Raw genomic sequence first — 13,197 nt, 5'->3', positions numbered from 1 at the left:
CTGATATGTGACCCCTGTGGGAGTGGAGACCCACAGGTTGAGAACCACTGGCTTAGATTCATGAAACTATATGATCAAAATAGGATAAAGTCAAAGAAAACTACAGTTATCAAATCAAAATAAAACTGCTGAAACCTCAAAGAGAAGATCTTGATGGCAAAAAAAAGAAAGAAAGAAATCTTATTTATTTGCCCAGTGCTTAGAAATAGAGCAATTCCAAAAGAAATCATTCTTAAAGGAGCAAGCAATGGCTCATCTGAAGTTTGATGGAGTAAGACTGCTTTGTTACCCAGTCTGCTGTGGTAGACAGCACAGAAATGGGCACCAGGAGGCCTGGGTTCTAAATCCAGCCTGCCTTAATTAGCTGTAAAATTAGACCACTGACTTCTCCCTCGAGGCTCCTGTGTCCTTGCTGCAAAATGAAGGCATCGAACTCTGCCCTCAACCGCGGCAGAGTAGTTTATTGAAGAGCAGCCTCACAGGCACCTGAAAAGGCTAGACAAGATCACAAAGCCGTCAAAACCATCAAGTCAAAAGGCACAGAGGAGACGAAGTCATGGAGAGAAGGTAGCGAGTTGGTAGGCACCGAGTAGTCTGTGGGCACCTCCCTCTACAATATAGTTGCTGACTTGAGTAGACAGGAAGCCAAGGAGAACATGGTGCCAACAGTCTAGCAGCTAGCCTTGGCTTTTGTCATCTTCACAGGTCCTGAGGGAGGCAATACTAGGTGAATGTTCTTAAGTAGTTTCCTTGCCCTGGAAGTAATAAAGCAAATATATTGCTTTACGTAAAAATCTAAGAAGTTAGGGGTGTCTAACCTCTGAGGTAATCACTAAAAGATAAGTAAACTGATGAATAATTACCAGCTGGCAGAGAAGCAATTAAAAAAACCCGCTTGATCTATTCATAATCTATAGAAGCAATGTATATCTGTGGTTACCAGAGACAGGGAAGTAGATTCTTGGGCATCCTCTTGGGTAGTTGAGAAGCAATTGCCCAAAGGGCAGCGGGGTATGGTGGTCTGTGCGTGTGATAGCAGCATTCCGAAGACTGAGGCAGGAAGCTGGGTTTGAGGCCAGCCTGAGCTACATAGTGCGGCTTTATCTTACAGCACAAAGACCCGGGGATGTGGCTCAGTGGTAGAGCGCTCACAAGGCCCTTTGATCCATTTCCAGTCCACAAAAAGAGGTGGATATGACATCTCCTTGTGGGATAATGAAAATGGCTCGAAACTAGACTGACGTATTGGTCATACAATGTAGGTACCTACCAAACACCATTGGATTTTTTCATTTTGAAATGGCCTGGTTTATGTTATGCAAATTTCACTTCAATGAAGACTAAAAATATGAAAAATAAAATGAGTTATCTGAAAGGAAGCAAGAAGAGAAAAGGGGGAGAAGATGGCAGTGGCCATGGAGCTGAGTCACTGGAAAAATCCCTGGGACTGAGGCCGGGGAACAAGTACAGTGCCCAGAGCAAGCTGCAGATTCCAGTTCTACAAACAAACAATAGCCCAAGTCTAATGACATTAACTACCACTGCAACTCACCTAGTCAAGCACACCAATAAAGAACCCTGGCCGGGGAGCCTTGCAGCCGTGGCGAGAGTGCAGGATCACTAGGATAGACGGACACTCCAGTAAAGAAGAACCCACACTCTGACTAAAGATCTTAATTCCTGTCTGAAGATAAAGCCTACCTTGCAGGAGATACTGTTACCGTGGTGGGTACTCTACTGTACTACGGGCTCCATCACTTTGTAGTTGACCTGACAGTCCAAGAAAAGGAGAACTATCCTAACGCTGGTTCTGCCACATCCAACATTACCCAGACATCAGGCAACATCTGTCTACTGTTGTCTTGATCAAGAGCAGACTGGACGCTAACTCCCACTAGAAGCCCTTGCTGTGCAGCAATAGGATTAGAAGCATAGAGGAAAATGTATTTTGGACCGTGGCATTGATGTAAATGAATATGATGTCATATTTGTCCCTTAGTTGAAACTTTGCTATTTTTTAATGTAAAAATTCAACCGTTATCCAAACAAATTGTGATCACATCACCAATAATCTTGCATTTACAGGTGAAATTTATTTTAATAAAAGTTGCAAATCAGTGGCTCAATCTTAAAAAAATAAGTCACCCTATCAGTGGTCCTCATCTGGTTTTTTACCTTTTTTAAAAAAAATATTTATTTATTTATTTATTTATTTATTTATTTATTTATTTATTTATTATGTATACAATATTCTGTCTGTGTGTATGCCTGCACGCCAGAAGAGGGCACCAGACCCCATTAGAGATGGTTGTGAGCCACCATGTGGTTGCTGGGAATCGAACTCAGGACCTTTGGAAGAGCAGGCAATACTCTTAACCTCTGAGCCATCTCTCCAGCCCTGGTTATTTACCTTTTCTGTGGTTTTAAAACTCATTTTCCTCTTAGTTACTTGTAGTAGTTTATTAAAACCTGTGATAAATTATGCTGAGGTTTCAGAAGGGGCGGTAGATAGTTGTTCTCAAAATATTTATGTGACTAATAAATGTGATTTTAAACAAAAAGAAGAGAAAAAGGAATACAGACCAGGTGGAACAAAACAGAGGGGTAAGTGTGTGAGTAGAAGCAAACTCAGTGTGTCAGTATTTTATTGAATGTAAATGGCCCTGATATATCAGTCGAAAAGGCAAAGTTACACAAAGTCCGTGCTTATTAAAATCAGTTTCCACACCATCCAAGTGAAGGAAGATAAAGGCACGACCCGTAAATACAAACCCAGGGACACACTGGGGCTGAGCTGGTGTCAGACAAGTTCGCCTCTGAGGCAAGGAGCATCAGAGATGAAAGGGAAACTCTATTTCAATAAAAATCACTACACCAGTAACTGTAATAATTCTAAATCTGACTCCACAAAAACACACACAATTCTACAAGTGCAAAGCCAAACTTGACAGAATAAAGAGAAATAGACCCCAGAATCATGAAATATGTAACAAATCTCTCCCATAATTCCTAGGTGAAGCAGTAAACAAGAAAAAACATTAAAATATTTGAGATTTAAACACAGTGCTGCATAAACCTGATTTAAGTGATTTATAAATTGTGGACTTAAGAGAACATTGCATTCTACAGTTTCAGAACACACATCATTCTCCCTTTTTCCCCTCAAATTATTCTGTTCTAAAATTGGAATTCATGGGGACATAAAACAAGCTTCAACACTATTCAAAGAGCTAAAGTCATACAGTAAATCCTCTCTGACCATAGTAGAATGGAACTACAATCAATTTATAAAAAGGCAAGCTCCCTGCTCTGTGGTCTGCCATGGTGATTACAGTTGGTAGCACTGTGCTGCCTTCTTGAATGGCATTAAATGAGATTTTGCATTTCCACCTTTAACAATATTTTTATCATTAGAGAAATGCAAGTCAAACCCACACTGAGATCACACCTCACACAGTTGTGTAGTCAGGTCTCCCACATCTGCACATCCATCTAACCTCTGACTTGAAAGACTTTTCTTAAAGAGTGTTTGTGTGAACGTGTAAAGGCCCTTTTAGCCACTATTTCCTAAATCATGCTATTTCCATAGCATCCTTACATTGTGTTAGATGATTTACAGCATGTGGGAGGGTGTGCAAAGGCACTCACAAATGCACACCTTTGTGCAAGGCATGTAACAAGGAGATGATTTACAGCATGTGGGAGGGTGTGCAAAGGCACTCACAAATGCACACCTTTGTGCAAGGCATGTAACAAGGAGATGATTTACAGCATGTGGGAGGGTGTGCAAAGGCACTCACAAATGCACACCTTTGTGTAAGGCATGTAACAAGGAGATGATTTACAGCATGTGGGAGGGTGTGCAAAGGCATTCACAAATGCACACCCTTGTGCAAGGCACGTGAAAACTTTCAGCTTTCTTATATCTGGCAGGTCCTGGAGCCAGTGTCCCACAGGTAAGGAGGGAAGGCTGTCATCCAAGGTAGAGCGAGAACTGATGGGATGTGGAACACTTGTGCATTGCTAGTGGGGATGTTATCGTGTATCCACTGTGGCTGTAGCTCAGTGGTTTCTCAAAAAGCCAAACACAGAATAAGAACGTGTGACCCAGCAACATTACTATCATGTGTGAACTCGAAAGAAATTAAAATTGGAGGTGTAACCGATATGTTAATGACAACGTTCACTGTAGTTTAATTCAAAATAAGTAGTGCTCAGCTTTGGTCGTTGGGACAAACTCTCTGAACAAACCAGCTGTGTGCGGGTAAGGTTTTTCTTGTCTCACATTTCAGCCCTGATGGAAGCCATTGCTCTAAACACAAGGTGAAGGCTGAATGCTGTGGCAGTGGGGTGGCAAGTCAAAGGAGGCTGCTCACCCCACAGGGCTAGGAGGCAGAAAGACAGACAAAGGATGGGATCAAGATATTCCCTCCGTGAACACACCACCACGGATCCACTTCCTCCAATCAGGCTCTGCCTTCTGCAGTTTCTACTTCAAGTATTCCACTAAATTACAAGCCCCTCAATCGACTAATCCACTAATTAGATCAGAGCGTTCATAACCCAGTCACTTTGTAAATCCTCCACTGCTGAACATTGCTTTGGGGATCAAGTCTTCAACACACGAATCTTCGGGGGAGACATTTCACATTAACCCACAATAACCAATAGGTGGACTGATGAGTCCAATAGATGAACAAGAGAGCAAAAATGCGACATGTTTGCATTATACAATGAATATATTTATTTATATTTTATTATTTATTTTTTATTATGGGTATTTTGCCTGCATGTATGATTGTGCATATTCTTGTGCCTGGTGCCCACGGAGACCAGAAGAGGACACTGTGCTTCCTGGGACTGGAGTTAAAATTGGTTGTGAGCCCCATGTAGGTGCTGGAAATCAAACCTGGGTTCTCTGGAAGAGCAGCCAGTGAGCCATCTCTCCAGTCTCTTATACAATTAAATATGATTTAACCATGAAAAAGTAATTGTGTTACCTGTTATAACATCAGTCAAACTGAAACATTGCACTGAGTTTGTATTGACAAACATCAACAGACAATCATATGATTCCATCTATGCGAGGTACCCAGAGTAGACACTCTCACGGAGACAGGAAGTAGACTGTAAAGTCGGTAGGACAGAAGTAGAGAACATGGGGGGGTTTCTATTTACAGTTAGAGTCTCTGTCAGGGAGAATGGAAAGTGCTGTTGGCTTTTTACAGTTAGAGTCTCTGTCAGGGAGAATGGAAAGTGCTGTTGGCTTTTCACTCTTTTTCCTCTTCGCAGGGCCGCCACCCAGCTCCCAAGTAATCACACATGGAGGCTTATTCTTTCTTATGAAATGCCCAGCCTTAGCTTGACTTGTCTAGCCAGCTTTTCTTAGCTTACCCTGCCTACCTTTTGCCTCTGTGTTTTTAACCTTTTTCTATTTCTTTATGCCTTTTCTTTACTTCTTATTCCCTGTCTCACTGTGTGGCTGGTCCTGGACATCCTCCTCTCTCCTTTTTTTCGCTTCCCTCCCAGAGTTCTCCTCCTATTTATTCTCTCTGCCTGCCAGCCCCACCTGTCCTTTCTCCTGCCTAGCTATTAGCCATTCAGCTCTTTATTAGCTCAGTCAGGTTTTTTAGATAGGCAAAGCAACACAGCTTCACAGAATTAAACAAATGTAACATGAAAAAACGCAACACAATTTTGCATCATTAAACAAATATTCCACAGCACAAACAAATGCAACACACCTTCAACTAATATTCTGCAACAGAAAAGTTTTGAAAATACACAATAGTGTGAATGTTAAAATAGAAAATATATATGTCTTTATTATATGTATATATATTTCTATATATATATATATACTTACATATATGCAACTACAATTCTAAACATAATATAATACAACAAACTATTGAATTTTATGCTTTAAGGTAGTTACTTGTATAATATGTATTATGCCTTAATAAATTTGCTTACTAAAAAGATAAACTTCCCAACTATTTAGAGATTAAGCAATACTCCCTAAAGTGAGGAGTCTGAAACAGATGCTCTCTAGGATCCCATCAAAGACGGATGGTTCCAGGGTATGGAACCAGGTTTCATGGCGGCCTCATCTGCCAACTGTCCTTTCCGTGCTGTGCAGTGCAGGGTTTATGGCAATGTTTCCCTTGCACCTTCTGAGGTTAATGGGATTTCAGCCTTTGTCTCATTTTAAGAGAGAAATTCCCCTAATAGAACTGGACAAGCTCGCGCTAGTTTTCTTCCTTTGATCTCTTCCCAGCCACCTGAGAGTGCATTTGTGCTCCCTAATAACCACTTTTTCCCAACTTGGGGCTCTATCATATTACGTGGGAGACATCCACAGATGGTCCAGATTCCTGGAGGCTCTGTGATCCTCATGGCACAGGTCTCTCCATTTCTTTTACTTTTTTATAGTGTGTGTGTGTGTGTGTGTGTGTGTGCACGCCCACACACATGTACACACATGTGGTGTAGTCCAGTGCAGTACAGTGTGTGTGTGTGTGTTTATATGTGTGGTGTGTGTATATTTGAGTATTTGTATGTGTGGTGTGTATGTATGTTTGCGTGTGTGGTGTGTGTATGTTTGTGTGCATGGTATGTATGTATAGTGTGTGTGTACTTGTATGTGTGGCATATGTGTAGTATATGTGTTGTTTGTATGTGTGGTGTGTATATGCATGTCTCTGTGTGTGTGTGTGGTATGTGTGGTGTGGTGTATAGTATGTGGTGTGTGTGGTATGTGTGTGGTGTATGCACACATCTGTGCAGATGTGCCTGTGTGTGTGAAGGCCAGAGGAGGATGTCAGGTATCCTGCTCCATCACTTCCTTCTTACCCTCTTAGGTGGGTCTGGCAGTGAACCTGAAGCAGACTAGAAGTCAGAAAGACTCCAATGGTCCTCTGTCCCCCCATGCCAGTCTGGGTTATAGGAATGCATGCAACCAAGCCCAGGATTTTAGGTGGCTGCTGGTAATTCAAACCCAGCTCCTCGTGTCTAAGCGGTAAGCACTCTTATCACCGAGACACCTCCAGCCCCCAGCTTCCATTTGGGAGTCTTCTCATAGGCCACACAGCAGCAGGGACCTGGGAACTGGTGTCTGGAGAGTGTACAGACATCAGTACCGAAGCCCCAGGTGGCTAAGAGCAGCAGATGCCAGATATCTTCTGTTTGAACTCTCCTGGCTAGGGCATGTGCGGCTTTATTGTTTAGGACCTGAAGGTAATTAAAAACAAATCACACACGATCGACGTGCCTTGATCCAAGATGAGGCTGGCATGGGCAGGTCCCAGCCTTGTCATTTATGTACTGAAAAAAAAAAAAAAACTACTCTTTTTTTTTTCTAGAGTAAACATGATAGGTAGAATTTAACAGGCACCTAAAAAATCATGTTTTCAATATACATTTATTAAGTTTACTCCATAGATTCTGCAGTGACAAGGAGGAATGTGGATGGTTCATATCTAGGTGAATGGTTCATATCTAGGAGAACTATGCCTCCGGAGTCTGGGTCCATGCCCCAGGGGTACCGTTTGTGATGAGTCTGCAGCTGGGTCTGAGGGCAATACAGGAACATAAGAGGCTTATCACCATCACCACCACAACCCAGGACCCCTTCAAAATCCTACCAAAGCAGATGCAGATACAGAGACATATGCACCTAAGGAAAAGATGCAAAGCTACCACTCCCCACGGACTTGTGCAATGGTGTGGTGTTAGTCTCCTAGGTCCAGATGTGTGCTGATGCCTTTTGGGGACTTGGTCATCATCCTTGAGCTGAGCTATCTTTTCACTCACAAATGTCACAAAATGAGCACAAGATTCAGGATCTTGTGGAAGGATGAGGAGGCATGCTGAGGGAAACCAGGTGATACAGGAGGTCCTTCTGTCTATGTGTTGCCTTTATTAGTTAATCAATAAAGAAACTGCTTTGAGCCGAAAGCAGGGCAGAACAGAGTTAGGCGGGGAAAACTAAAATGAATGCTGGGAAAAAAAAGGTGGAGTCAGGAGAAGCCATGCAGCCTGGCCAGAGACAGATACCAGATGCAATCTTGCCAGTAAGCCACAGCCATGTGGCAATACACAGATTAATAGCAATGGGTTAAATTAAGGTGTAAAAGTTAGCCAGTAAGAATCTAGAGCTAATGGACCAAGCAGTGATTTAACTAATACAGTTTCTCTGTGATTATTTCAGGGCTGAGCAGCTGGGAACAAACACATGGCCTCCCATAACAACTAGGTACCTATCTGGGCAAGCATAAATGATTCAAGCCTTCCCTGGGTCTTCTGGGCTAGCTCATGTAGCTGCTCTTCAGTAATTCACTGGAACCTCCTCCTTTCTATCTCCAGAACTGTCCGGTTCTGAGTTGTAAACTCAGGGCCTGCATGAGTCAGGGTCAGGCTGACATCCTTGACTCTGGAGCCAGGCCACCCTAGGGGCCATACGAAACTGACACAAAGCCCTTCTACCCTGATGAGGCAGCTGAGAGCAAGGTCATGGGTATCACAGAATTTGTTGAAGAGGTGGCCAGCTGCTTCCCAAAGCTTTCTGAAGAGTCAGTAGCAGGGACTGAATTCAGTTCTGGGTGTTGTTCATGTGACAATTATTATTTGGCTTCCTTATAGCCCAAGGTGGAGAGCATACGCCACTGAGGTCTATGGAGAAGCCATAAATGCTGCTCTTCGAGTTAGGCTAAATGTTCCCCAGAGACCAGGCTACACAGAAAAAGAGAGAAAGGTCGTTCTCCTTATCGGGTCTCTTTGGTTCCTGTGGAACCCCTCAGCACTATTCCTTCCCTGACAAGTGCCCAGTGTTGCTTCCCAACAGTAGCCTCATTGCCAGCACCCCAGTTTCAACATAAAAGGTGGGCAACAGCAATGGGAAAAAAGTAGATGGGTGCCCCATTTTATGAGAGAGCCTCAGAGTAGGCAAAGGAGAAAAATATTAATATTTATTGCATACGTGATACATAGTTTTACTCAAACCAGTGAAGTGGGAGAGTTTCCTATTTTATAGAAAGCCAAGAGAAATTGACGTACAAAGATGCTAATTCTGCAATTTGCCCCAAACCACAGCACTGTTGAGGAATGAGACTGAAATGGGAACTTAGGTCTCCCTGATGGACAGAAAATAAGCTTGGGAAGCCAAGTGTGTCTTTTGGAAAGGAAATAATTCAAAGACAGAGCTGCATGCAAAAGCAATATAGTAAACAATAGGATTCATTGTAACAGTTCAAAGGTCAGGGATGAATACAGGACAGGAGACATTTCAGGTAAGTTTTCAGAAAAAAAAATAGACCTCTCTTTCCCTAAGTGAGTCCTTCTGGACTATGGAGACCCTAGCCTCTGTTGTGATTCCTGTGCAGCCTTGGACGAGCTGCCAAAGCCTCTGCAGGGTTAGGTTCAGGAACTCGCAGGAGTAAGCTGGCAAAGCAAGGAAAATTGAGGCTGTGAATGTGAACGGCAAATTCTAGAAACGCAGATGTAGCTGAGAAAGGAGAAGCAAGCAGACAACCGGAAGGGAGACCAAGACTTGAGCCCCAGCAAGCAGAGAACATGACTGAGACCAGCTCCTGGGAGGAGCAAGGAGCAGATCCCCAAGGAGACCTAGGGATGGAAGAGGGCACCTGAGGATGACCTCCACGTGCTAAGACTTTCTGATTGCTCTACTGGCTAACAGATTTCAAAAATAAGGGGCATTCTGCGACTATCAGGAAGAGCGGGTAAGAAAGGGAATTTTGTGCTCCAATGGCAAAGGTAGGATTCCAGGCCGTTCCTTCAGAGCTGGTTTCTGCAGCATCTGGGGATCACTGCGGAGCTGACACGGAGATGATAAATATCTATTCATTAGGTAGACTAATAAATCAGGAGAACTCATTTCTGAGCCAATTCCACTTCTTCATGAATCTGAACAAATCAGTGTGGCCTCTTGATATCATGTTCATTCGTCAGTTGGAGAGCTTGGCTTGGACAGCCTCCAGCTCAGGTACTTAGTGGCCTCGTGGCTGAGGACTCTCTTAGTGAGGTCACTGAGTCTCTGAGGCCCAGGGCCAAGGATATCCTTGGAAAAAGAGCAAGTGACTCCTGAGCTGTAGTGAGATGGGGAGAGGAGAGCAGGGACTGAAGAGTGAGCCGTCATGCAAGAGTCCCTCAACATCTGAGCTCAGTTCTGCTATGGTGCCCTAGGAGATGGCAGAGCATGCGTCATAGAGTTGGTCTAATCTGGGATTGGCTGATTGGAGGCTGTTGCTAGGAGTGTTTTTTGTTTTTTCAGAGATTTCCACATTGTTTTCTGTGTGGGATCTGAGGGTGTTCCGCTGGCCAGAATGACTGCAGCACCTGGCTGAGGGTGGCCAGGTACCTGCAGAGGGGAGCCTGCAGGTGTGTACAATGAGCATGGAGGAGCAGGGTGCCAGCGGCTGTGCCACCCTTGTGGGTATGCTCTTAAGGCTTTTGCAGCCCTCGCGTTATTGATGCGCTGTCCCAGAAGATGAGAGGGGAAGCCAAGCTCGGAGCACAGCTATGGGTCTTAGGTAGGTGTAATGTTTTTTACTCCGGTGAAGTGAAAGCATTCATCTTAGTTTACAGCCGGGGCTCTGGGAGTTTGGTTCCATCCAATCTCTTAGTGAATCTCTCTAATGAAAAGGGTCTGTTTATTGGCCTCTTAACCATTCTAGGCTCTTCAGCATATATTAGATCAGAACATCTAAAGAAAGTCTTTGTTATCCCTCATTTTCATATAAAAGCCAACTACAAGTTAGAGGACCAAGGTCCTAAAGCTACTGAGGATAACAAGAATGTGAGAGAATGTGAAACAGGAGTCTTTGTGAGCTCAGGGCCTCACATTCCCGCAGTTGCTTGCCTCCTGAAGGCTCTGATGAATCAACGTTCTGAACATGCAGAGCCGGAGTAAAAGGCTTGCCACACAGGGCCCAGCCAGGATGCAGGTACCCTGTGAGGACTAGCAAGCAGTCAGCCCCAATTTCTCTCACCTGTGTTCTACTTTATTCTCATCCTACTGAGAGAATATTCCTATGGGGGCTTCATTAACTCTCCTTTATTCTTGTTGAAGAAATTATAACCCTCATGCTTGTTAAAACACTAAAGAAGATTTTATTCAGGGCTGTGATAGGAATCATGGGGGGCTGGAGTTCAGCTCCAAACACAGGGACTAGTGGTAACTTAGAGCCAAGAAGCTGAGATGGGGACTAGTGGATACGGAAAATTACTAAGAGGAAAAGGCAGTGGGAGGTGGACTCTTGCTAAGCCAACTCAGAAGGGCTCTTGCTGAGGGCAGACCCGGTGACCAGATGTCAAGGATGAAACCCTCTCTTTAGATTGACTGAGTTTCTCTAGATTTGGCAAAGATGGACACGGACATAGAAACTCAAAGTTAAGACCATCGAGAAGAGGCTTGGAAGAGCTTGCCAGGAGTTTGGTCAAGGAGCCCTTGTCACGTGACACGAATGGTCCAGTTAAAATCGATGGAGCCACACACTTGGATTTGCTACTCTTCTACAGTGACCTTCAAAATTCCTGGAGTGCAGGACTGGTTGGTACTAGTTTGTTTTACCAACTAAAATTCTTCCCAAAAGTAAACCTGCTATTATAGGCGGATGAAAGGGGTGGGATTGGAACCCAGAATGTCTTGCTTCCCACCCATAGCCCTAACCGCCAGAAGACACAGCTTCTCATCTTGTTCATTCTCTAATGGGCTTCATGGCTTCCTCCATCACCAAGTTGGGCCTGAAAAGACCCAAAGAGCTGGGCTCTCATATGACCATCCCTCCATGCACTTCAGTTTCTTTGAGGCCTCTACAGAGACAGTGCTGTGATGGATATTCCACGATGTGATTTGACAAAAAAAAAAAAAAAAAAAAAAAAAGGCATTGTCATCCGGAGGAAGAAATGGGAGCGGGAGCAGACCCCTGCGCTCATTTCTATTTCTGTTGTGCTCTGCTTTTGTTTAGTAATAAGGGGGAGGAGACCGAACCAGAGCACTTTATGTGTAGCAAGAATTTTTTATCCCCAGGAATGAAAAACAAAACAAGTTTTAATTCATTTCAATTTTATTTCGGTTTTGCCAGTGGACATCTGTGCTTATGGGCTTGGAAGCTATAATACACGGCTAGTTCCGTCCAATAATTTTCTTTTGATAATTCCTCTGAAAGTGTGAAGTAAAGGGTCCTAAGCATGGATTAAATTCCTTATGACAATCCTGTCCCAGATCTGCATGGCAAACCGCTACTTTTCTTTCTATGCTAAGAGAATAGGAAGGAAAACCACTCCAATTTGTCAGAGGGAGAAGCGGCAGACAAAGTATTAAGGGAACTTACATTTCCCTGGCTCTGCCACCCACTGGCTAACTGCAATTAACGCAGATGACCTAACTAACCTCTAGAAATTTCTTGTCCTGTGTTGCGAAATACAGCATTGTGACTGCTTGATCTTCACGGTCCATTCAAGCCTTGAAGTTTCCGGAGTCTCTGATACAAAGTGGCACCAGATGGTTTTCATTATGTTCACACCATGTACACACGCACACACACACACACACACATTCACATGCACACACACACACATATATACATACACTCATACATACGCACTACACACACATTCACATTCATACACACACACACACACACACACATACATACATACTCACGTAGCCATACATAAATACATGAGTTTGGCAGCTTCGTGGCAACCCCTCAGAGTTTCTGCTCACACACACGTTTCTTCTGCCTTCTCCATATCCTTCACTGCCTACACCCTGGGAAAAAAGCACCTCCCATTGCTCTGCATGGCTCCCTTACACTGTCTGCTGCCTACCTCTCAATGGACAGGGTCTCCTCCTTCCATCCCCAGGCCTCTCTCCTCATACACTTGGTTTCCCTCCAACCAGACCCCCGACCTCCCCTGTAGAGTGCTCCAAAACCCTTTCCTCCCAGTCCTTCCCAGTCCATCCAGCTAAAACTCCCAGAACCATGTCTGCCTTGCTGCCTTCAAGTCCTCTGAGCCTTGAGATGATGAATCCCATCTTATAGTATGGTGGCTCTCAGCCTTCCTAAGGTTCAGGCCGTCAATACAGTTCCCCAGGTTGTGGCGACTCCAACCATACAATTATTATCATCACTACTTCATAGCTGTCATTTTGCTACTGTTGGGAAGTGTAAT

At 43.9% G+C, this 13,197-nt stretch overlaps 1 pseudogene; it reads left to right on the top strand.

The window, feature by feature from the left end:
- The first annotated feature begins 247 nt into the window (after positions 1–247).
- LOC119809386 lies at positions 248–1,898 on the top strand (annotated as a pseudogene).
- The last annotated feature ends 11,299 nt before the right edge of the window (positions 1,899–13,197 follow it).

This window comes from Arvicola amphibius, chromosome 3 (genome assembly GCF_903992535.2).
Source record: "Arvicola amphibius chromosome 3, mArvAmp1.2, whole genome shotgun sequence".
In the NCBI taxonomy this organism is placed as follows: Eukaryota; Metazoa; Chordata; class Mammalia; order Rodentia; family Cricetidae; genus Arvicola; species Arvicola amphibius.
Note: the sequence above shows the minus strand (reverse complement) of the source record. Positions and strands in the feature narration are given on the sequence as shown.